Source organism: Rhinolophus hipposideros (assembly GCF_964194185.1).
Source record: "Rhinolophus hipposideros genome assembly, chromosome: 6".
Lineage (NCBI taxonomy): Eukaryota > Metazoa > Chordata > Mammalia > Chiroptera > Rhinolophidae > Rhinolophus > Rhinolophus hipposideros.
The window spans coordinates 43,784,201-43,809,862 of NC_138052.1; the positions used below are offsets into that span (position 1 = coordinate 43,784,201).

Sequence of the window (25,662 nt, forward strand, 5' to 3'; positions counted from 1 at the left end):
TTTTTTGTTTTTAACAGAAATCTCAAATAGAAGGTTTTGAAAACCCAGTTCTTGGCATGGATAATATGTTTCCTCACATGCTACATACATAGTCAAGTTTTTTTTTTTTTTTATTATAAAGACTATCAACGTGAAATTGTCCTCAAAGTTCTGGGTAGTGCATATTTCCATATCAATGATTTTTCTCCTTTGCTGATTTTATCACTTCACTCTTGACTCAGTAGGTCCTATAAATGCAAATTTCACAAGGAAATAAAGAGAAGGTAATTTCAGGTGACTATGGATGAAACTGCTAAACCTGAACAGCCATTATGACAAAAAGAAAAATTCTCTTAAACATCCATTTGAGTCATAAACCTATACAATTTTGAGAGATAAGGCAATTATATTTTTCCCTTTAATCTTAGAGGTGATGCAATGTATTCCTAGCAAAAGTGAAAGAGTAAGTAGGGACCGGCAACATTTAGCTCTTAAAGAGTCAGGCCATAAAGCCTTCCCTAGTCACCACAGTTCACAGTTTACACAGTTTTCCCTTGAATAACATGGATTTGAACTACGTGGATCCACTTATACATGAACTTTTTTCAGTAAATACTGTAAATGCATTTTCACTTCCTTATGATTTTCTTAATAACACTTTTTTTTCTCTAGCTTATTTTACTGTTAGAATACACTATATAATACCCATAACATACAAAATATGTGTTAACAAACTGTTTAAATTATCGGTAAGACTTCCCGCCAACAGTAGACTATTAGTAGTTAAGTTTTTGGGAAGTCAAAAGTTATACCTGGACTTTTGACTGCATTTGGGGGGGTAGGCTCCCTTATCCTTATGTTATTTAAGGGTCTATTGTATTTTCTTTACCACTAATTGGGCACAAGAGAGATATTTTCTTGTAAAATGCAACTATGTTACATATTTACCATAGTTACATACTCCTTTTTACCTCCCATAACACTCAGAAGAATAATACGTACTTAATAGACCCTCCAAATATTTTGGTCAATTGGAAAATTGTTTATTAGAATTTATCTTTTAAGCAAAACCCCCCAAACATATTCAAATACCAAAATCTAATCTTTTATATTATCTATTGGTTTATTCATACTGCTATTTGTTACTCTTAACCAAATAATCCAAGTTTAAACTTTTGTTTTTCTAAGATTTGTGTTTGAAATAACCAAATTTACCAAAATTAATTCAAACTACAATTACATTCTATTTCATTTACTAGCATTTTATTGCACCACAATCTGCATGAAACAGATGTCAGGACATAACGAACTAATCTGAATTATATTTTTAATTTTTGCCCCCTCTTGAACTTTTATGGGAAAGAGAGTTGAACAGCTGACTGATGGGAGAAGTTATACAATGCAGAGTTCTGCAGCTATGTACTAATGCAGTAAAGAGATGCTGCAGAGAGGCTGGGAATAAAACCATTTCTTTCTGGAGCAACACTGCTTGCTCTCCGCTGAGATGAAAAAGAAATTTTCTTTTCCTTTTTTCAAAAACTCACATCACTAATCTAACATTAATTGTTTTAAACACTAGCTACAAGGAAAGGTCTTTAGGTTAGGAAATTGTTCAGAAATTTTTAGAAACTACAGACATGGCACTTAAATGTTTTTATCTACCTAATACCCAAAGAAGAGGGTCCTTACAAGAGGGACTTTGATGCTACTGATTTGGATAAAGAAAAGATTTGGAAAACAAAAAGATAAATTTGTTGTATGCTCTGTTTAGTTTAAGGTTCACGTTGAGCTTAGAAACAGGGTTATAAAAACATCAGGGATTAAATTGCACTGGGAGAGGACATTAACTGAGCTGCAGAGAAGGGGCTGATGGCCTGTTACATTGGCAGGCATTATGCTGCACTACGGGCATTTTCGTAAACTGATAAATCTTGCTGTCTGCATAAGTAAGTCAAGACCCTTTTTGCTGCTGCTCCATTGTTTGTTTTTCTGCCAAAGAGGAAGGGAGAAAAGACAACTTCAGCATTGAGGAAAAAGGCAAATTGTGCAAATATTCAATGAGAACTAAATCAACAAAATCTCTTGAGCCCTATGTTCTCTAACTCCCTTAGAAATATAATTAGTCTATCTGACATATTAGAGAACAAAACTGTGTGCCTTGCTGTGCTCATTAAATGTCTTGAATGAATGAATGAATGAATGAATGAATGAATGAATGAATGAATGCATAATTAATGGCTTACCCTAGGCCATCTTTTCAGTGCACAGATCATAAGACCGACAACACCACTGTCCTCTCTCATCTTGTTCTAACATGCATTCTATCATCAAAGTAGAACTAAAACATAGCCACAATAGAATTTTTCAGTTTCATTTTGATAAAAATTCCCATTTTCTATGAAATCCAGGAATGTAACATAAAATTTTAATTAAGTAAAGATATTGTGTAATTTGTGCAGAACTAAAATTATATGGCATATTGCTTGTTTGTCTAATAAACTCTGATCTTTGAGGATATAAACCATTAAATTCATAAATCATCTGAGGAGTTTTTCAAAAATATATAATCTAAGATTTTGCTTCAGAGATCTGAAGTTGGCTCAAAATCTGTTTTCATTCTATGTCTCCAGGTGATTATGATATAGAGCTTGTATTTGATCAATGGGCAACTATTGGGAAACACTAAAGTAGAAGAATGGACTAGGTAAGGCATCATTTACAAATATTAAAAGCAAGCTTTTGTTACCTAAGTAACTAAGTTAATTCATACAAGGATTGGCTTGTTGATTAAAGATGAATCCATGATTCAGTTGGAGGGGATCATTTCTGACCCAGAGATTTATTTTCTCAACCATGGAAGTTTCATGGTGAGATCACTGGATTTAGAGTGAGAATATCTTGGTTCAAATTTTGGTTCTAATCTTTAATAAAATTGTGACATTAAAGTAGCCCTGTCAGCTTCAATTCCATCATTTATGAAATGGGAATAAGTCTTGTAATACCACACCTTAGGTGCTTACCCAGCCCTCACTCCTTTTTGGAAACTGTGCCCCATATAGAAGTCGTGCTAAAAGATGGACCTAGACAACCATGTTCATACCATCTGATGTTCCTACCCCTCTCCCACGACCATAACCTGGTAGGTTAAAATAAAGACACTGATCACAGAGCAACTGATCCATAAGCTTAACTGAGCCAATGAGATTCTCTTTTTGGAAAATGTTTAAATTGGAGTCAGACTGAGTGAGTCAGAGTGCTGTGGGAACCAGAACTGAGTGATACAGAGTTGAAGCAGGGGAAGTCTGGCCATGAGCAAGGAAAGGACACCAGCCAAAAGAGCAAAGGAGAGATAAGCAAAAACAAGAAGTAAGCATGCAACCACTGAGAAAAAGTGGGTTATTTTTATTTGGTTCCTGACTTCTCAGTTCCAGTTCAGGCTCTTCATGGCTTAGCTCTGTTTTGGTCAATGGGATTTCCAATGTATATTTACAATAAACAACCCATTTTACTTATACTACTTGAATGTGTTTTTATTCCCTGAAAACAAGTGTTCCCTGACCAAAATAAAGAGAAATGCAAAAAAGACTTTTCACATAAAAGGTTCTTAAATTTTAATTGCCTACCTTACAGAGGAGAAAATGGAGTTTCAAGAAAGTTAAGTATCAGACAGACAAAAGAGTGACTAGACTCAGTCAAGTAGTTTGTAGGAAGTTTGAGATTTGAATGCTCTTGTTTTAAAACCAGAAATTTAGGCAGTAAGGCTGATATTTTATTAGAAACATTTATTGTCCCAACCATGTTTTCTCACTGAGAAATTGAGCTATCCACTTTTTAATAAAAGTAAACTAAAAAAATCATTCCAGGAGAAATTGTCCTCAAAAAATGGTCTTGAATATAATTTTAAGCACTTGGACAAATACCTAGCTGCGATGTCAGAGCTCTGTGTTATAAAGGATGGATAAAAATTGTTAGCAGGAAAAAAAGGTGGCCATTATTATTATACCTTAGACCTTTAAAAAAATGACACTTGGAGAATGACTGATTTTGAGAAGAGTATACTGATAGATCTGTCAGAAAGGGCTACCTTCAAATGGAAGTTTTGAACCACTTAATGAGTCAAGCGGTTGAAAGTGTTCTTTTAAAGGATCAATTTAGATCTTGTAGAGCATCTGCCAGAAAGAATAAGTTTTAGTGCAGTTGACACTAAGTTCTGCCCAGAATATTAAATTGAGCCAAATTTATTTTCCACATGAAGTCACAGCTTTATATATTATTATATAATCGTTTGGCAGGAATAGGAATAACACCCAGAATGTGGCACATCAAATACAAAGAATCTTGGAATAAAAATATCTACTGTTTTAGATGTTTCAAAGTAGGGCCAAAAATGCAGAAAATAAATTGGGTATGAAAAATACCAGAAATTTCTATTCAGTTGGCATAGGTATGTAGTTGCTAGGCATATACATAGTAGAACGGAATTCAACAAAAACTGATGATTAAATACCAATCAGCCAATCAATCAATCAATCACCAAAGTAACTACTACACCACAACTATGCTGAGTTACATTCTAGAGGACATAGGGCCATCAGAGATTTGCAGTGTGCTCCCCTTTAATTACTAACTTTCTTGTGTAGACAATGGAATCTAGCTATAGAATCCACCATGTTTCCCCACCCTCTCCATTTAGCATTGGGAGCACAAAGCTAAACTCAAGATCAAATAAAAACATCACTACTATGTTTTACATTTGGCAACATCTACTTCACTCTTTTTGGATTTTTGTTCTTCATTATCCTGATTTATATTTTATTTGATTTTGTAATTCAGATCAAATAATTTTTGGAAGTAGAAAAGAAATACACCAAGTGAAGTTTTCCCTTGCTCCACTTTATGCCCATTTCAGTGACATACCTTTTCATAGAGATAAAAGATCAAATATCATACTCTCTTTTGGACAAACCTCCGACACTTAAAGGCAGTAATCTGTCTCCCTTTAGTTTTCTCTTTACGAAACCGAAAAATTTTCAGTGCAATAGAACAGTTTCAACTACATAATTATTTGCATTGTTCATTTGCTCCTTTCCAATTTCTGCCTAATTTTACTGATCTGCTTAGACACTCTAATAGGAAAATGGTAATAACAACAGTATAAAGATGATGCCTGACTTTTGTACAGTTACCTTAGTACAATTACTGTCAAGTCTTTTAGTAATAGGATATCTATTTTTTATTTAGCCTGTTTCTTTGTACAAATCAATTTAACATTTTTTTAAAAAGTATTGAAACAACAAAATCGATCTTTACATGTAAAAATATCCTGTGATTCTCCTATTCTTCCTGCAATTAATCAGAAACAACAAATATTTATCAACTTCCTGTTAAACAAAAGGGCCTTATTGATTCCAACAACTTGTGACTAATTACTTTTTCCATCATCTTATTGTTCTTGGTTTAAAATAGCCTACACACTATACTTTGGCTGCACTTTACACACTAGAGTCTCTCTTGTCTTAATGAACCAGTTTCGAAAGGTTTCAAGGTATCTGTTTCCTACTCCTACATTCCTCAGAGCTATTAATATCATTTACTATATACCACTTAAACTTCTATTTTTAGTTTCAACATTCAGATCAGTAAAATTTATTAAACAGTAATAGTCTCAGGATTGATTTTGTTAGAGTATAATTATCATGAAATAATTGTTAACCATCTTGAATCACTTGAACATTACCCTAACAACAATATGACATAGACTAATACTTGCAGGAAATCAAGTTCAGCCTTATTCTAAAGGTTTCAAGAATCTACAATGCCCATTCCAGCTTTTGATTCATACTGAATACATGCCTTACACACATTCATACTATAATCTCTTTTAAAATTACATATGATAGTATTTAATAAAATACAAATTCTTTTATAGAAGCCTTTTTTGACAATCTGTTGTTACCATCAACAGACATTGAAATTACAACTTCTTTTATGTGATAGTCCTTCATAATTCTGATATAAAATTTGGATAAATTATGAAAGATCATGTAAAGATATGCAAAAACCTCTCTGAAGCACAGATACATGATATCTATCATTTTTATCTTGATCAACATGACTTTTTATTTTGTCACAGAAGGAAATTAAATTGGTCTGACACAATCTCTATTCACAAGGTCTAGCGATTTTTATCTGTACTATTCAAGGTAACTATCAATTTCATTATATGTGTGATTTTTGTTTTTTTGTTTTCTTGTTTTTAAAGAGGATATTTCAATATACTGAGTTAAGATGAAGGTCCCTAAAGTTCTTTAATCACTGTTCTCAGAGACAGACCTCCAAATTTGCCTTTTCATGCAGTTTACCAAAAGAACAAAACACTAGTTTTTCACCACGACTGACATAAATCTTCTAAAAAATCTATTACGCTTTTTCTGTCTTCTTATTTAATAGCTCACAAATCTATAGTAATTATACATTGTTTCTACTTTTAAGTTCTTCTCACCTCTTCTTGCCTGGAAGGGAATGTCAGACTCTAGAACTCTATTTATACGTCAACTTCTAGTCCCTATTAATTTACTCTTTCTAAATGCCAGAGTTTGAAAGAGATGTTTTTTAATAGGAGTCTATTCGAAAAAATTATAAGTGAGGCCATCAAGACTTCAATTTGAAGTCGATGGAAACGATATTTGGATGTTCAAATTCTTGATTTTAGGTTTATTTTAGAGACTTGGAGAGTTAGAACACTTATATCAAGATAAATGGAGATCATTGTAGAAATATTTGTGTGCAATCTGTTTGGATTTAGTTTTCTTCTCAACTGCATATAAAACAATTCACAAAAAGGAATATATGTATATGTGTGTGTATATATATGTATGTGCACTGGAGATTAACAATAAAGTAGAGAATTCTATTCTAGCAATGTGAATATGAGATTTGTAAGGCTTTTACTCATTAAAGTTACATGAAAGATAAATCTTATTTGACTCTCCTCACTTAAAATAACAAGAGCCAGTGAGTAAATTTATGTGTTTGAAAATTAAAACTACTTGCCAACCAAACATCTTTTCTATTTCTATATTTTAGGATACTGAAACTTTAAGTTTTATATTAGTCCATTCCATACATAATTACAGAAACGTACTATATGAATATCCAACATGAGAATGACTACATGCTTAGACATCAATGTGGCTGGCCAGTCCTTAATTTGGCATCTCTACTCAAAGCTAAGAAAATAAACTTGTCTGAGATTTAAAACAATGACATAAATAAGAAATATCTGAGCTTTTAAAAGTACAACAAATGATGAAATAATCTTATTGTATTTATCTGAATCAATGTATTTTAAAAAAAGAAGTCACTTTAAGACTGAAGAGTTAAAATACACTTGGTCATATCTTTGTTTACTTAAAGATGAAGTTTAAGTATTTTAATGTGATAGTGATCTCTAAGAAAAGTATGTAAAACACTTATCATTTATAGTGAAAAACATATTTTAACATTGAGAAGCATTTAATTCACTGAATTAAAGAAAACAATTGTTATATATATACAAAATTATTTAGATAATGTAATAATTATAAATATATTATATCTCATTGTTATTCAGATGTAACAGGTATAGAGAAAATATCAGTCTCAATAAATAAAGCTTCAGTAATATTTGATGTTATCTATTTTGTGTATAGTGGAGAATTTTGTACCTGAAGACATGGTTTAATCTGTTTAAGAATAAACAATTCTTGTGTTGCCTAAGAGATTCCAAGGCTGATTTTGAGTTTGGGATATACATATATATATGTATATATATGGGATATACATATATACATATATAAAACATGGCTTCTTTTCTGGAGGAGCAGACAGACTATTAGGAGAAACATGCATAAATACCAGTAAATTATAATATTGTGTAAGCGTAACAGTAACTTATCTATGACACATAGAGGAAGCACAGAAGAGGCCATGATCAATTCTTTCAGGATAGGAAGTAGGAGTAGATATGATGTTAAGGGAAGCTTCCTAAATAGGTGAGAGTTAAAATGGGTTTTATAAAATGAAGGAAAATTCACCTGAAAGAAAAAGGAAAAGGGCTGAGGACATGTAAGGTATGCAAAATTAATACAATCTTTTTGATCACTTAGGAAAAAAGTACAAAACAAAACGCTAACAGCATCTACTCGGTGCCAAGCATTGTGCTCCATGAACATGAACTTTAGACTTTACCATATAATTTGCAAGTAAGTATGATTATCACTATTTTACAGTTGAGAAAAAAGTCAGAAAAATTAAATCTTAACCAAAGTGATACAGTATACAGGTAGAGCTGGGATAGGAATACTGATTTGTCTGACTCCAGCCCTAGGTTCCTTCCATTACATCATATTTGCTGGAAATACATCTCTGCTTGTGGCATACTGCCTGGTACTATGATTACGAATATCTACTGAGTGAATGATCTGATACCAATCTCAATTGAGTTAGTTATTTTTTTTTTTAGTTAGTTATTTGTATTTACAGATAGTAGAGAAAAGAACTGAGAAGGGGAAACTCGAACAGATTTATCATAACTTTTTAAGGAAAAGGATGAAACTAGACACTAGTCAAAAAGAAATGTTTTCATTCTTAAAACTCAATTGTTAATCTTTGCAGGAAATGAAAGAGTTAATCCTCATTTTCTAGAAGAGGAAACTGGGGAAGAGAGAGTAAGAAAGTGACAATGATCAACATTGTCTAATGTGACAGTGTAATCTAGTAAAGCAAGAACACAAAGGAATCCATTGGATTACCTTAGTCACCTTCACGAACATATAAAAGTTCTAAAGCACTAGAAATATAAACATGATTGTGGTGGTTTAAAAAGTACTGGGCAATAAGAGATGGAGACACTAAAGAGGTCTCTTTTCAAGTGACTTGACTATGATAGAATGACAAGATGCTACGTGAGCCAGAGGGAGAAGGTACATTTTGATAAAAAGGGAAAGACATCCTATTATACGCTGGAGAAAAAGAGCTACCATAAGTAGAGAGGATTAAGATCTCTGAGAAGGTGGGTGTGGAGAACACAGAGGAATAAGAAGGCTTAAACAGAAGAAGAAACAGTTCAAAACTCAGATCCTTATTTTAGTGAGCAGAGATATATCATTTCAAACCTCTTAATCTTTTGTTCATCTTCAAAACGTGGGGTTGAATTTATAGGACATGAGAGTTTCATGAAACCAAGGGATAGATCAGAACGTCTCTAACATTCCATTTTGTACCAATATTCTTTCACTATTTTATATATCTACTGCTTAGAATAATTCCTCTTAAAAGTAAATTAACGTGCATTTTATTTATGGGAACTTCAACTGATATTACTCAGTCAACAACCCTTAACAGAAAAGTTCCTTCATCTTTTGAAATGAATTAGCCACTTTGTCTTGCCAGCCTGCTGTTTGTAAGACAGCGAAAAGCTGCTTGTGAGGAAGGAAACAATAACGTGGTCCTAAGAAAGTACTTCCTTGGGGAATAAAAATAACAGAAAATACTTTATCTCTGGGAGAGCACTTCTAAAAGGAAATGAGATAATTTTTCAGTTTATTTCTGATATGTTTCAAAGAACCTCAGTTAAACCCTGAGGGGAAGAGCTTATCTTGTTTTTTTTGGGTACTTTTGCTATATGAATGTGTAGCTTTCTTCATTTATTGCTTTATACATATTTGTTTGGTATACTTCACCCCTATTCAGTGGTCCTTCTTTAGAAAATGGTAAATATTTTCACTTTTACAACATCCCAGAGTCAATGAACGTGTAGCCTGGCTGTTCCTATTTTTGGTTGGTTTTAAAATCTTTGAGCTAAAATTATGTGAGCTTAAAAAATGAATTATAAAATTTTTGCAACTGCTTTTTTATCCAAGATTTCTTCCTTTTGCCAAAAGATCATAAGGTTAAAGATGAGGGACTGAATTTAATTGTTAACATGGCTAACACCAGGCCTGAATATAAATTAAGGCTCTGGCAATAGAAGTGAAAACAAAGTCATAATTAATACATGATTTTGTGAACTATAAACCGCATATATCTTAAAACTTTTACATAGTTATGCTTTATTGAAAACTTTACATTAAAAATCATACTATAAATGACCATATGAAAATAGTTTAAGACTATCTCATTTGGTTTACCTTGGCCAAAACAATCCACCCCTACGAAATCTGTTATATGGATAACTCAATACGAAACCAAACATTTGACTTGGAAATAGGATCACTGACACTATATTTGGTCAAAGAATGCCTGCCTAATTTTTATTTCTAACTGGGAGTGCTAGACCATATCCACTATTCACTAGTGAAAAAGCCATCTTCTGTGAAGCCAGGTGAGAGGATGATATGTCAAGCCCGTTTAATTCTTTTTCATAGATAGTGATACAAAATTAAGCCTTTACCTCTATAAATTGAAGAACTTGAAAACCAATATTAACTGAGCAAAAGAACTTGTAGAAGCAGGTACCAGTCTGGGATCCAATTAGGAGAAAAAACCACAGGCTGATTTAAACACGAAAAATTTAATATGAAGAATTACTAAGTTATGATGGGAAAACAACTACTGTAAAGTTGTAAGAAAAGTATAAAAGGTGTCCTAGGGCTGAACGAAAGCATCCAAAGGAAGATAGACATAGAAGGGTTCTCCTTCCCAAGAATGGGGTTCAGATCTCATTGGAAAACATGTGGTTGAAGCTGTCTTTCTGTATGGCACCATTGTTTGCTGAGGTGTCCAGGTCAGAGCCAGACCACAATTGTACGGCAAGCAAGAACAACTCTCCAGGGCACAGGCTAGCCAAGATTTTGGATGGACCTTTAGAAGGAGCGGGGCACAGCTTTGGGCATGAGTCCAGAAGCATGCGTAGTCTGTGTTGTGAGGGATGTAGCAAGGTGGTCACTGGGCTCTTATCTGGGCTGTGAAGTCACCAATGGACTGCCCTAAGAGGGCATCTGGTTGGGGAAGACTATCACCACATATTTATGCGCGCGCGCGCGCGCACACACACACACACACACACACACACACACACACACACATCTCTAATAGACCATGCACCAGGAGCAAGTAAAACAAAATGTCACATTTAGAACCAGGAAGAGAAGACCCTTCCTCTTGCAACATCCCTTCAGGGTCTTCTTTAAGCATTTGTCCTGCACAGCATTCTCCTTTCCCTTATGAGACAAATGCTTAAAAAGCCCAATACACTATCGCTTGCTAGTAGATACCAAAGCATGACTTGGAGCTGAGAGACAATTGGTAACTAGTGTACAATGAATATCGTTATTCATAATTATTTTTACCACAAGCCATACTTCCTAATAGCTATATATATTTAATTTATTTTCACCAATCACATACTTAAAGCTTATTCTTTTTGAACCCCTTTACTACTTTTACAGGCCAATGTGGAGTCAAAGTTGCTGTCATATAGACTGTTAATCACTTCATCCACTGGGACTTCTCCAAAACAAACACAAGTCATCTTCAAATTCCCATAAGCATTTAGCTGCAACTCTCACTTTACCTGCCATCCACCTCCCATTATGTTTACTTTTCAATGTGTTTTATTTCTGTTTTAATCCATAAATACCTTGAGAGCAGCATTCATCTATGCGTTCTTCACTATACTATTCAGAGTGCTTTATTTATGACAGGCACACAATAAATAGTTGCTGAATTAATCAATAAAGTAATTGGAATAATAATGCCATCTCCCAAAAGTGAGAGGTGCAATGCTCAATAGTTCAAAATTCATCAGCTATAATAAAAATCAAAAGCTAAAATAACAGAATGTTGTACAGTAAAGGACACTCTATGATAATATGAATACAATATTTGGGAGGGTCTCAATTTTATAGTGACCAAATAGTTTTCCATATATATATCCATATATATATATATATATATTTCCATATATATGTATATATGTATGTATATATGTATACACATACATATATATGTATGTGTGTATATAAAATATATATGTGTACTTTGTGCATATATACTTTATATGTATATATATTAAACTAAGTAGTAATGTGTTCTTATTCTGATTCATTCTTGAATAAATAAGAAGAAAACACAACTTTGATAAGAATTTTTATCAGTTGAGATTGTGATTAGCAACTAATAAGATGTTGCTCAACTGTTTTTGAAAAAGATGCCAAGAAAAATTCAACGGGAAAATAATATTTTTTTTAATTGGTGCTGAAAAAACAAGATATCCACATACAAAAGCAAGAGTTTGAAACCATGTGTAAGACCATACCAAAATTAATTCAAAATGAATCATAGACGTAGATATTAAAGCTAAAACTATAAAATTGTTTTAAAAAATGAGTAATTATTTATGACCTTAGATCTGGTAATTATTTCTTAGGTATCACACCAAACACATAAAGAAAAAGAGATCAAAGAAAAAAACCAATAAAATGGACTTCGTAAAAAAATTATTTATAGGTCAAAAGACTAAGAAAATAAAGAAAACCCATAGAATGGGAGAAATTATTTGCAAATCATACATCTGATAAGGGATTGTATACAGAATATATTTTTTAAAAACACAAGTCAATAATAAAATGACAACAAAACCAATTTAAAAATAGACAGAGGATTTGGATAGACATTTGTCCAAAGAATATATGAATAACCAATAGCCACAGCAAAAGATGCTCAGTATCATTAGCCATGAGGCAAATGCAAATCAATACCACAATGAGATACCATGTCATACCACTAGGATGACTGTAATAAAAAAGACAGATAATAACAAGTGTTGTTGAAGATGTAGAGAAACTAGAATCCTCATATCTTGCTGGTGGAAATGTAAAATGGTACAGTCGTTTTGGAAAACATGTTGGCAGTTTCCCACAATGTTAAAAATAGGTATAACAGTAATTGCACTCCTAGGTATCTAACCAAGGGAAACGAAACATGTATGCACGTAATAACTTGCATGGGAATACTCATAGCAGTCTTATTCATAATAGCTTATTCAAAAAAGTAGAAACCACCCAAATTTCCATTAATTGGTGAATGGATAAGCAAAATGGGTAATATCCATACAATGGAATATTACTGCATAAATAAAAATAATAAATTACTGATACATGCCGCAACATAGACGAACCTCAAAGATATTATGTAAAGTGAAAGAAGCAAGACATAAAAGATGATGTACCGCTGCATTCCATTCATATGAATTATCAAAAGGCAAATGTACAGAGATGGAAAGTAAATGATGATGGCTAGGGCTGAGAATGGGAGTGGGGAAGGACTACAAATGGGCATTAGATTTCTTTACAACTCAATGGAAATGTTCAAAAATTAAGTTGTAGTGATGGTTGTACAACTCTGTAAATATATTTAAAAGTACTGAACTATAAAAGAAGCTAACACCACAATGATAACCATTTAAGCAGTAATAATTATTTGATTCCTTTCTTTTTTCTGTGAATCAGAATATCTTCATTCATTTTTTGCCTATTACCTTTCTTCAAGTTTCTAGAAGTTGAGAATTTTATAGAAACAATAACTACAACAGTTGAATGAAGTCAAGAATGATTGTTCTTCACAGACTGTATATTAATCATTTTTGGTGTGACATTGGGCATTATAATGGAGAAAAATCTTGCAAATTTAATATAAAAAATACTGATTTTCTTCGGTAATATTCACATTTTGTTTATGTGGGTTGTTTATTGATATTTATTATATTTGAAATTAAAATAGAGAAATACTCTATTTCTAAAAATAGAAATATTTTTAATTCATTTATAAATAACAACAACAAACCATAACCTGTTAAGAAAATAATAACTTACGTGAAAAATAATCGTATCCTTTAAAAAATTTACTGAGTGGCATTATTTTATTTAAAAAAAGCCAAATCTCTTTAATACATGGCTTAATGTCTAGATTCTTAAATCTACTTCTGCATGCAACCTGTTATAATTTATATTTGATTAAGAAAATCTGACCTCACATAAATATGCAGTTGGAAAATTTTAATAGTCTTTTCACATAATTATGAATAGTCTTCTTTGATAGTCTACTGAAACTAGACAAGTGGAATCCGCAACAATATCAGTAAATTTATAATCTGCTACACTCAAATCTATTGGTTTATCATGCACTATGAATAGATCGATTATCCATGCATGATTTTATATCGTTATGCATTGCTCATCTGTAAAATATTGGTTGACTGAGTTATTCAGATCTTTGAAATGTTAAACATTTCATTATCCATCGTTAACATCACCACTAATCACATCAGAAAACCCTTTAAGTTTTGGAGACAATGTTGAGCACACGGTGGCAGATACAAATTTTCCAAAATTGTTATTTTTCTCTTGAAAGTTCAAATGTTGTCATTGGTAACAAATATTGTCAGTTATTTTTCTTGAAATGACAGAATCACTTCATTTATTTTCAAAAAATCGTCTGCCAAATAACCAGCTCTGAATAACCACAATCTGTCAGTCATTCTTTTAAGTAAAAATGGAAAAGCATCTTGTTCAGCTTGCAACTCAAACCATTGCACGTGTTTTTTGAATCAACCATAATCATACTTTGGCATGTGACAGATATTCTTTATGCATACTTCCTATTTCAAACTAGAGAATATTAAACATTTGTGTACTGCATATCCAGGTGAAATAGAATTAATATTTTTTATTGCTCTATCAAAGAAATTTCTTTAGTAAAACTGGCTTTTAATTTTATGTATTTACCTATTTTTATTGGGAGTGAATGGCAGTGAAGAATACAATCACCGCTAGCACAGTTTGGTGCCACTGTCTTGGTATGTGTCAAGGCTAGGACTTTTAGTTGTTTTTACACCAAAAACGCAAACATAAATAGATTGAAAATGGCAAAAAATAATTTTGTCTTATTATGAAAATAGTTTTGACCTGATGGACTTCCTAAAAGGTTTCTAGGGAACTCAAGGGGATCTGTGGACCACAATAGCTGCTGAAATCACATTAATAATGTTTCTATTTTTGGATTACGTTCTAAATGCATCAAAGACTATGAACATATTGAGAACACAATTGTGGAAATATTTTTACAGAACTATTGAGTGGAGGGAGGGTTAGAAATCAAATGCAAAACCAGAGGGAAAAGCAAAGTATCTAGGAATTAAAAAAAAAAAAAAAAAAGAGTTAAAAGAGAGTATGATAAGGTTTGGCCCCAGAGAAGAGAAATCTGAGATACCATTCTTTGTTATTCCATGAAGAGTTTAATGGAAAGCACCCTCTTATTTTGTTTTTGCTTGCTTACATATTTCTATTTAACTTCATTATGTCCAAATTTCTTTTTTGGAATTTTTTCAAAAGGCAGTCTTGTCTTCATTCATACAAGTTGATCTATAGTCCTCTAAATGCCTTAAAATATGGCATGCAAATTTCCAGATTCCTCAAATCACCCAAACCTGAAATACCAAGGCCCTGGTGGTACTGAAATTATGGTATTCTAGACATGAAACCAGTCTGTTCCTTCATTGGTTGTGTCCCAACACACTGACATACATAGCTCAAAATACCACTGGCCTTTTTAAAGGGCATATCACATTCCAGGGGAATATCAAACTGCTGCCTGGTAGCATTTGTCGTCTCAAAGTAACTCTTTCCAGGATTTTCAAATCCACTGAATTTCTTAGATTGAAATATTTTATGTAACAGAATTCTCTTAGTTTTCACGTCTCTATGAATATATAATTAGAAATCCCAAACTCTGGTTTCTTTTCTTTATTCAATACTTATTTTTAATTTTAAAATTATTAATAATTGCTTAAAATAATCTAGATATGTTATCTAAGACGTGTCATCAACCATCTATTCCACTTCACACAGATTCTTCCCACTATACCCTCAACACAAATAATTTTGCATCTTCAGCTGCAACACACACTAATAATGACCCCCAGGGCTCCACTCCACCACTTCTGGCTCAATAGTATACACTGTTAATTTACTCTTGCTATCATTTAATTTGATAATGATGGAAATCTTATAACTTGATTTTGCCAATTTGATGAGTTGTATTCTAAATAGTTTTAAAATTTATGTTCATACTGTGTTAGTATTTACAGGAGCTTTTTTGTTTGTTTGTTTGTTGTTTAGTGTTTTGAGTCTAATGTCGACTTTTACTAAAAATAATCATTGCAAATAGTAGATGCTCCATGAATATAAAATGACTTTCCTAAAATTCTGCTGAATTCTAAAGGGAGAAGTTAAATTACCAAATTACACAATTTTCTGGACAACATTGACATTTTAAAACTGACTTTATACTAGACCCCTTCATCTATTGTTATAAAATTTTCAAAATATTATAATTTTATTACACAGAGTTTAGGGGCTGACAAAATATTGATAAAATATTCAAACATTCAACTAATTCCTCAATAACTTTGAGTTTAGTGTTTTGATTAGAGATACAATAAGTATCTTTGCACAAAAAAGTACACCTTGCAGAAACTACCAAAACATCCAAAGAGTTAGCCAATTCCTTTTGAAAATGATATATGCTAACTTATATTTTGATTTTTAAAGCAATATATGCTTATTTTAGAGAATTTGTAAAAAAAATATTTTGGTATATAAAACAAATTATTAATATTGATCATTTTGCTCATGTAGAATTAGAGGGGTTATTTTATCATCTTTATTCTTTAATAGTTTTCTTTTTGTCTTATATAATTAGCATATGTTACTTTTATTACAAGAAAAATAAGATGTAATATTCTATTTTTTAAAAAGAAAATTTATAAAGAAGAAAATAGAAATTTTAATTCCATAAAGCGGAGATAACTATCACATTGTTTCCAGTGTTTTTTTTTTCTCTAAGCAAATGCATTTTTTTTCTTTCTGTTTTTCGATGAGATCATACTAGATATTTGTACTTACATGGTCCCTTTTTAATCCATCATTACATCCTGAGCAATTTGACATAGAAGTAAATATTCCTTGAAACATTACATTTCATGACTTTATAATATCTCATTATTTGCATGGACCCTGATTTATTTAATGATTCTTTAAACACTATGTATGTAGACTGTTTTCAGTTTTGTTTGGGTGGAATTACTCTTCAAAATAGGAAAATAGTTTAGTGGGACTGTCAGTCAAGGGGCCCAGTTCACTAAAGGGATCAGATTCATAAACCAAACTGGACCAATCAGATGCACATTTCCTTGGATTTCAATCTTAAACCTGAATGAAAATAATTAATTAATTAATTAATTAAAACAGCCTGAAAGCAGTTGAACGGACTCACCCCAGGAGATGAGTTGCAGAAACCACCAAAAAGTCCAAAGTCTAGGCTACCTGGCCATCATAGCTTTCCTTACTCTTGTCATTTCCAATGTCTAGATTTTAGCTACCGTTCAACTCTGTGAGTTATAACAATATTCCAAGACATTACTTTTAGACTTAAATTAAGTGACCTTAATTTCAGTTCCTTATTGAAACACTTTGAAATTAATTATGTTTTTTATAAGTTCCTCATGAATAACCAATATCTTATATATTTTGTCACTTTTCTTATTGGAACAAATAAGAGCCTTAGCATAGTAAACATCATAAATTATGAGCATAAACATGACATTACTTGTGTACAAGTGGAATCAACGTCACCACCATTTTAACTTCTGCCTACTTCGTTATTCATCATGCCCCTTTAAATACAAACCTAATTAATTGCCTTTATTGGACTATTAACTAATACACAGCCAAATCTGTATCATCCAGTGGGAGGAAGGCATGAATAATGAAAATTCACCATTAGTATAACTGCAACAATGTCAACAACAAAAAAATGACATCACTTTCAATTTTCTTTGTTCCTTATTTTAGCAGTCATAAGTCTAGCCAAAGGCAATTGCTATGGGATGAATTTTGATCCCTTTAACATTCATATGTTGAAGCCCTAACCCCTAATACCTCAGATTATGACTGTATGTGGAGATAGAGCCTTTATCTATTTCCAAATAGAGGTGATTAAGTAAAATGAGGCCATTAGGGGGGGTCTCTATTACAATCTGACTGGTGCCCTTCTAAGAAGAGGAAATTTGGACACAAAAAAAGACACTAGGGATGCACACAGACACACACACACACACACACACACACACACACACAGCGAAAAAGAAACATGTGATGACACAACAGCCAAGAAGGCTGCCATTGGCATGACAAGAGAAGAGGCTTCCAAAAAAACCTAACTTGCTAACACCTTGATCTTGGACTTCTAGTCTCCAGACCTGTGAGAAATATATTTCTGTTGCTAAGCTATCTAGTCTGTGGCATTTTGTTAAGGCAGTCCCCTCAAGTTAATGCAACGACCATCCCTGTATGAATGAAATTCCTCTATCTCAAGTTCAATGATTTCGATCCAATAAACTTTATGAACCGAAAGCATACTAGCAACATATATCATAAAGAACATGGATAATATTTGTAGGTGTTTGGGAAAGCATGTGCCATACAATAGAGATCTTTCTTAGAAATAACTAGTAATCTTTCTCCAAAAGTATTAGCTCATTACTGAACTGTACATCACAATCTTCTTAAATTTTCAGTATTGTCACAAATTAATAAGCTTTCAATTATAAGACGATTTTGACATGAAGTTAGGTCAAACAAGTGTTTAACAAGTGTTAAACAAGTGTTAAACAAGGTCAAACAAGTGTTAAGGGCGTATGAGTCAATTTTCTCAGACCTTAAAATTTTGTAGATTCTCAAGAAAGGAGCATCTCACTGCTCTTTTCTTAAAAAAAAAGTTGTCCCTAGCACCCAGGGTATGAAATTATTGCTAATAGTTATATGCTAAAACACAGATGCACATAAATATGGCATGGACAAGATTAACATGACAATTCAATGGGGGAAAGAATAGTCTTTTCAACAAACAGTCCTGGGATAACTGGATATCAACATGCAAAAGAATGAAGTTGGACCCCTATCTCACACTGTATACAAAAATTGACTCAACATGCACAATAGACCTGAACGTAAGAGCTAAAAGTATTAAACTTGTAGAAAAATAAATAAAACTTTCATGACCTTGAATTAGGCAGTGACTACTTATACATGATATCAAAAGCACAAGTGACAGAAGAAAATAATTAAAGCCAGAGATTAAAGATACTTCATCAAAGTTAAAGTGAAGGTTGTAGATGGAGCACCAGAAGGAGAAAGAGGCCATATGACAGGACAAAGACTTTCTGCCATCGACAGGGATAACATAAGAACCATGATACAAGTTAGACGAGAAACTCACGTTGGCTGGAGAGGAACTACAATGTGGGTAGGTCACAGAGAGGGATTGGGCGCACAAAGCCAGAAAACATAAACAGATAAGCCATTAGAAAGTGAGTTTTGAAGAAACAGAAGTATAACAACAGGTTTAATATAGACAAAAATGAAAGGTAGTGTTTATATTTTAACTTGTTACTCTGAAATCACATTAATATTAATTAATTTGCAAAAAATGATTTGTTCAAACATCTCTGAACTGTACATCACGATTTTCTATGGGCATGATCATATGGCCACTCTATGGGGATGTACAGAACAGTTTCTATCCTTAACGTCTGCTCGGTTCTGTACCTCCTCAAGTTAGTACCTCCTCAATTTCAGGGGAAAGTCCTTAATGCAAGCAAGACCAACTGGGTCACTGAAGCTATTTTTATTTTAATTGATGGTTTGTATCAATCTAACCAATGTTTTCTCTCAAATGTGGTGTCTTTTAAACACTTTTGAGCCAATTTCACCATATTCTAAGAACAATAGTATTTTTCATAAAATTTTACAAATTGTTAAAACTTTTTTTGTGTGTGAAACTGACTGGTTTACTTTTTTTCGTTTTCTTTTTCTTTTTTTTTGACCTAGTAACTTGTCACCATTAACTATGAGACTTAAATTGTTTTTTAATAAAAGTCAGGACAATTAGATCCTAAGCACACTCTCTGAGACACCGCAGATCGTGCTGGTCACCTGTGTGGCCCATTTCCTTCCATTTCTTCAGCTCTCACGATTGCTCACAAGGCAGGTACCATTCCTCATACCTGAGAGACACTGTGCCCTTTGGGATCTTTGTGTTTTCTCTGCCCAGAATGCACTTCTCTCACCTCATTCAGATAAAAATCACTTTCAGCAACTCCTTACTGTCGTTTTCTCTCTGCATGCCCCTCTTGCCCTTACTATCCTCTTACCTTGCTTTATTTTCTTCAAAATATTCTTAAAGTACTGCTTAGAATAGTGATTGGCACAGAATAAATGCTATACATCTTTGTTAAATGAAATAATTAATAAATGGGAACCTAGAAACATGGACAAAAGAAAAAGTTGGAAAAGCATAGTTTGCGGGAAATAAATTGGGTTTAACGGTTTTCCTGACTACAATTAATCTCAGAATAAATCTCCTCCCCAACTCTACACTATACCAACATAACCTAAACAGAGCACTGAAATATGTTTACTTGGCTAATCAGAATTTCAAAGGGATGTGATTACTTCACAGCCACAGCTTCATGGACTTTGAGTTGAACTTTGCAAGAGCTTCATTCTTGATTCCCACTCTCCTTCCACCCTCCACTATTGTAATCTCTTTCTTCTCCCCTCCACACCCCCATCCCCCTTCAAGGTAGCTGGGAGATCAGGTCTCGTGCTCTCAGTATTTGCTGGGAGAAAGTGAGGGGTTAGGCTTCTTCAGCTACCCAGCAGGAACATTACCTGGTATGGGCCCCCAGGCTAAATTTTGGAGGCATGCTTTCTTGTGTCAAGCTCATACCAGTATAAACCTATGAGGACTGCCTGGTCTGTGAAGTACTAGGGGTAACTCCAAACTAGCACCAGATTTTTCCCTTCCTTGTTTGCAACACCCAGAAAAAAGTACTCTTATGTTTTTCCTCTCTGAATCTTTGGGTTCCTGGAGAGTGTCCTCTACAGAAGGAACTAGAATGTTTCTTACTGGACTCCTCTGTGAGATTCCGAAGTTTTCATTTCCTGTTTTAGTGGACATAGAGTTTACTTCTGGGTCTCTAATCTTTCCCTAAACCCTGATCTCTGGTTGGTAATGAAGAATCCTGGCTGAGATCCCCAAGTGCCTTCTTGGATGCTGTATAATTAATTAGGCCTCCAATTGTGCATCCTCTCCCTTCCCATAGAGGGAGAATCCTCCAGATTTCTTAAAGAGAAATTGCCCTAATAAATGAGTCTGCATACATAAAATTTCACAGCAAGTGGGGCTTTTAGTATTGGCAGCAAAATCCAACAATTTATTTTTACCAGTACGAGCATTCTGGATGCACTGGCTGCCTAAAAAGATATTTGGGGTAACAGACCAACAATGTGAAAAGGGAAGAAAAGAAGCCATCAAATGAGTCGCAGTGAGTTTAATGAAACTATTTCCATTGCTGGGATCATGTGATATAACCAGCCACTGTGCTCTCTTCTAGTGGTTTATAATGTTACCTCACCCTCTCCACGAAATTGTTTTCCCATAAATCTCTGTGGCCATCCTTTCCTGTCTACACATTATGTTCCTAAAATAGACACATCTAAAAATCTCTTCAAGGAGCTCTGTGGAGGAAGGCCGAACTTGCAACACTGCTCCTAGAAGAGGGGTGCAGTGGCTTGAAAGCAATTTAAAAAGCAGCAGCTACGAAGGGGAGGTTTACAGGAGTTTTTCACCATAGTTATTCTGCTTCCAAAATGCACAGATGAGGGGAAAGAATGTGTCAGTCACCCTGTGAATGTGCAGAAGCTCCAAATTGCATCACCCTGGCATGCCAGGTATTGCAGCAAATAGGAAAGGTAAGCTACCCACTGCTCCCAAAGCAGGAAATCACCAACCTCAGCATGGAATTTTCCTATTTCTGTCTGGCACCATCCTCTTGGGATGATTTAAAGTGCTTTATTGAGAAATATGTTCTGTTACTACAGTAACACATCAGTAGCACATCAGAAATACCACGTGAACTTGTAAATCCATAGATAAAGCAGCCACATTTTATAAGTGTGATAGCAACAGCGTTTGGCAATTTCCAAGTTTGCTACTGCACCTCAAACATTTAGTGACAGGCACATATGGACAGAACATTTCTCTGCTTTGGATTTAACCATTTCAGACATGGTAAAAAGCACCTATCACCACTCTGTTTGGACTGACTTGTTAAAAAGGAGTGAGTAAGTGAAGGGAATAAAAAGAAATATGAGAAGTTAACGTGGTGGAGGTGGGGGTGGAGGGGTTGTGTCTTTAAACACATGCCTCAAACAGGTAGGAGAGAAGGAATACAAAGTGAAAAAGCCTCACGTTCACCCAGACATTTCTCGTGCCATTTGGGAAAGCAAGACGGTTCACACTGGGAACCCAACAGCATCTGCAGTATCATTGCTGATAGTGACCTCTGTGTAATTAAAAGTAACTCAATATTTCCCATTTGACGCTCCGTGGAAGAAGGGATTCTTGCCTACTTCCCTCAAGCTCCTTTATGAGCGTAGTTCAATCAGAGTTAGGGGGAATAAATCCTTGTGCCCCTCTCACCCAAGCCATGAGACATTTCTCCGGAAAAGGCCAGTCTCTGCCTGGGGAGGCTGGACACCCCTGCGATGCTAGGCTCCAGCAGCAGCACCCCTGCCTTCTCTTCCTGGGGTTAACACTGAGATCTAATTTTCGCTCCCTCCTCAGGAACACTATGACCTCTATTCAAAGCTAGCTAGTTCAGTTCTATTGCACCAGTGAAGGAGGGGGCTTCAAAAAGAGACTTTGAATAGGATGAAGACAGGCCAAGGCAAGAACTGGCCAGGTTCCAAGCTATTTCAGGCCAAAGAATCCCATCTTGTTCCAAATGCTGAACTGCAAAACAAATCTGATTTCAGTTCGTGAAGGTTGAGAGAGGAGGGGGGAGGGGAAAGGGAGGAGAAGGGGAGGAGAAGAGAGGGAGGAGGGGGTCAGTTGGTCCGAATTCACAGACAAAAATGGACTTCCTGATCTGCCCAAACTGTATTTCTACGGGCTCTTTTTCCAAAGCAATAACTGGAATGAATATGCCTAATCTAACATCGCGACGAAAGAATCAGATGGCTTACCTGATAAAAAGGAAAATTACCCATCTGCAATGAGGCGCTGCATCTCCCAAAGACCGGATGATAACGTGCCTTCAGTTGCAATTGTTCAGATTCCTTCTCGCAAAAGGTGAGCAAGTATTTACAAGGGCTGCAGTCTCACTGAAGCAGAACACACGTACACAAACACACACACGCGCACACATACACACATGCACCAGAGACCTCTGCAGTATCCTCTCGGCTTCATCCTCGCCTCACTCTATGGTACCTAACACAAATCAGCAAATGGCTTGTTAAAAAAGAGTCGAGGCAGCACCTTACATTATATCGCCATCTAGTGGCCAAACATTAAAATTTTATTTTCATCCAGCCAGACTTGCATTCTTTCTGAACCTCTTCTCAGCCTACTTGTTTCCCTTCTTACCTTTGGCTCTTTTATTATTGCTTTCTCTTGTTTCTCTTTCATTCCCAATTATTCTATCATATAAAACAGCCAATGACTCAAATATGAAAAAGTTTAAAACTAAATTATCTTCAAGTTTAGCGAATAACTTCAGTGTTGTTTCTGTATTTTATTTTGGTTTAAAAGTATTGCTTTATTCCCATTATGAATCATTGTTATCTTTATAAATTGCAGAATTTGTGAATAAAACTTTATTTGCCTTTTTATTTTACCAGGAGAAAACTGGTGGTCATTTATGACAGATCTATGGCTTTCCATTGGGGATCTACTCAAAATTTTTATCATTTTCAATATTGTGTTTAAATAATAGGTTCTGTATTATAGTGAACATCTCAGAGTGAGAAGCTGTGAGTTTTTCTTCGAATTCAACACTAATGAGCATGTGCCTCTGAGCAGCTAATTGAACTTTTCTATGAAAACTTACATGTTCCCATCTTCATCTATGCTTAGCAGTTAAAGATTATCTTCCTATTCTAAATGTCTACGGTTTTACTATCTTTTTCATAGTAAGAGGCTATGTAAAAGATAGAAACACAATATGCTTCCCCATCTTGTGGACATGACTTAAAGTTTAATTGCAATAACATGTTTTAGTAAGCACATTTTGAATCCAATTAAGTATTACCTCTTGATAGAATTATGAAAGCCATATATACATCAGGTTTTCCTAAGACAATGGAGAATCCATGTGAAACTATTTGTAACTCCAGGAACTGAAAGTAGAGCTTTCTATATTATATACTGTACTTTAAAACTGAAACAGTCTTTAACATTTGGTCATGCATAAACTCACAATTAACTATGTGTTGATTGGTCACTTGCAGTAGTTCGCAGTAAATATTTCATCCTTGTTGTTTTCTACCCAACACGCATTGTTGAAAACTATCATTCCATGTGCTTTACCATTTATTAAATGACATCACCTTTAATATTTTCTTTTTCTATTCCTTACTACAGGACTGTATGATAGTGACAATCCATATTATTATAGTTATTCTATTGTACAGATGAGTATTCTGAAGCTCTCTGAGCCTTATCAATAAAGCTCATGCTCACACATACAGCTTGGAAAACAATCAAAACTAAAGCTTTTAGTCTCCAAATCCATTTTTCTTTGCAACATACTCTAAAGTCCACCTTTCTTTCCCTGTTCTAGAATCACAAGAATGTAATTTTTATTTCTATGTTTGCAAAACTTTTACTAACCCTTATTTATAAGTTACTCATGGGCCTATCTTCTCATCTATAAAAGAAAGAAATTGAGTAACCATTTTCAGTTCCAACTCAAAAATCCTATACTTTTGCAAAGCCCAGTCAAGGTAGCACGAACATTTTAATTAAAGTTAGTCAGTGTCTGGGAAATGGTGTTGCTCAGTCTGTGATAGAGTCCCGGAAATATTGAAAGGAGCCAGAGAGACGGGTGACCAATATTTGGTAAATAATTACCAGGATGTAGAGATGAAGAAGAAGTGGAAAATATGTGAACTAACATGTAGCATTTTTTTTTTTAATTTCAGACTAACATATTCTATACTAGTAGTACTCCTGGTTTTGACATATATGCATAAAAATATGAACACCTCTGGCCACATACTTTAGTGCCTTCTAATTGCCTATTATAGGGCTCAATTTTTTGAGTGTCTGCTCATAACAGTCCTCTCTACAGCTCTCCCTGTCTGATCCCCAGCAATGAGCCTGTGCTCCTGGGTACAGAGGAACAGAGCAGAAGAGGGTGTCTGAACATCTGACTTAGTCAAAGAGAACTGCTGCTTGAGATGCTGGCAGCTGTAGGGGCCAGCTTTCCTCACAATGCAGACTCAGGACCAGGTGAGCCAGGGCACTGAGAGAAAGAAATCATTTAGGTATGAAAGAAGTGGTGACAAAAGACAGAGCCAGCAAACTCCCAATGACCTCCTCTGTCCAGCTACTGTCCTTCCCAAAACCTAGATACTTTTCTGACTTGAGGTTCCATGATAGACACAAATAAACTCCTTTTATACTTAGTTGAACTTGGTTTCCGTTATTCTGTTGAGTCTAACCAGTTCACCCATTGCAGGAATTTAGCCCTGGAAAGTTATCAAATACTGCTTAGAGTCAGGGCATGTGGCGCTT

At 34.3% G+C, this 25,662-nt stretch overlaps 1 protein-coding gene across 8 annotated transcripts in view; it reads right to left on the reverse strand.

Moving 5' to 3' along the window:
* The window catches only part of LOC308498797 (sodium channel protein type 1 subunit alpha), a 132,578-nt gene that overhangs the window by 89,291 nt on the left and 17,625 nt on the right, over window positions 1-25,662 (reverse strand). The window contains exon 1 of one of the 8 annotated variants that reach the window (XM_081051439.1): window positions 23,109-23,353. The exons of the other annotated variants lie outside the window; for them this stretch is intronic. The gene's annotated coding sequence lies outside the window, so the exon portion shown is untranslated. Of the gene's footprint in view, window positions 1-23,108; window positions 23,354-25,662 lie in introns of those variants that run through there. 8 annotated transcript variants of the gene reach the window in all.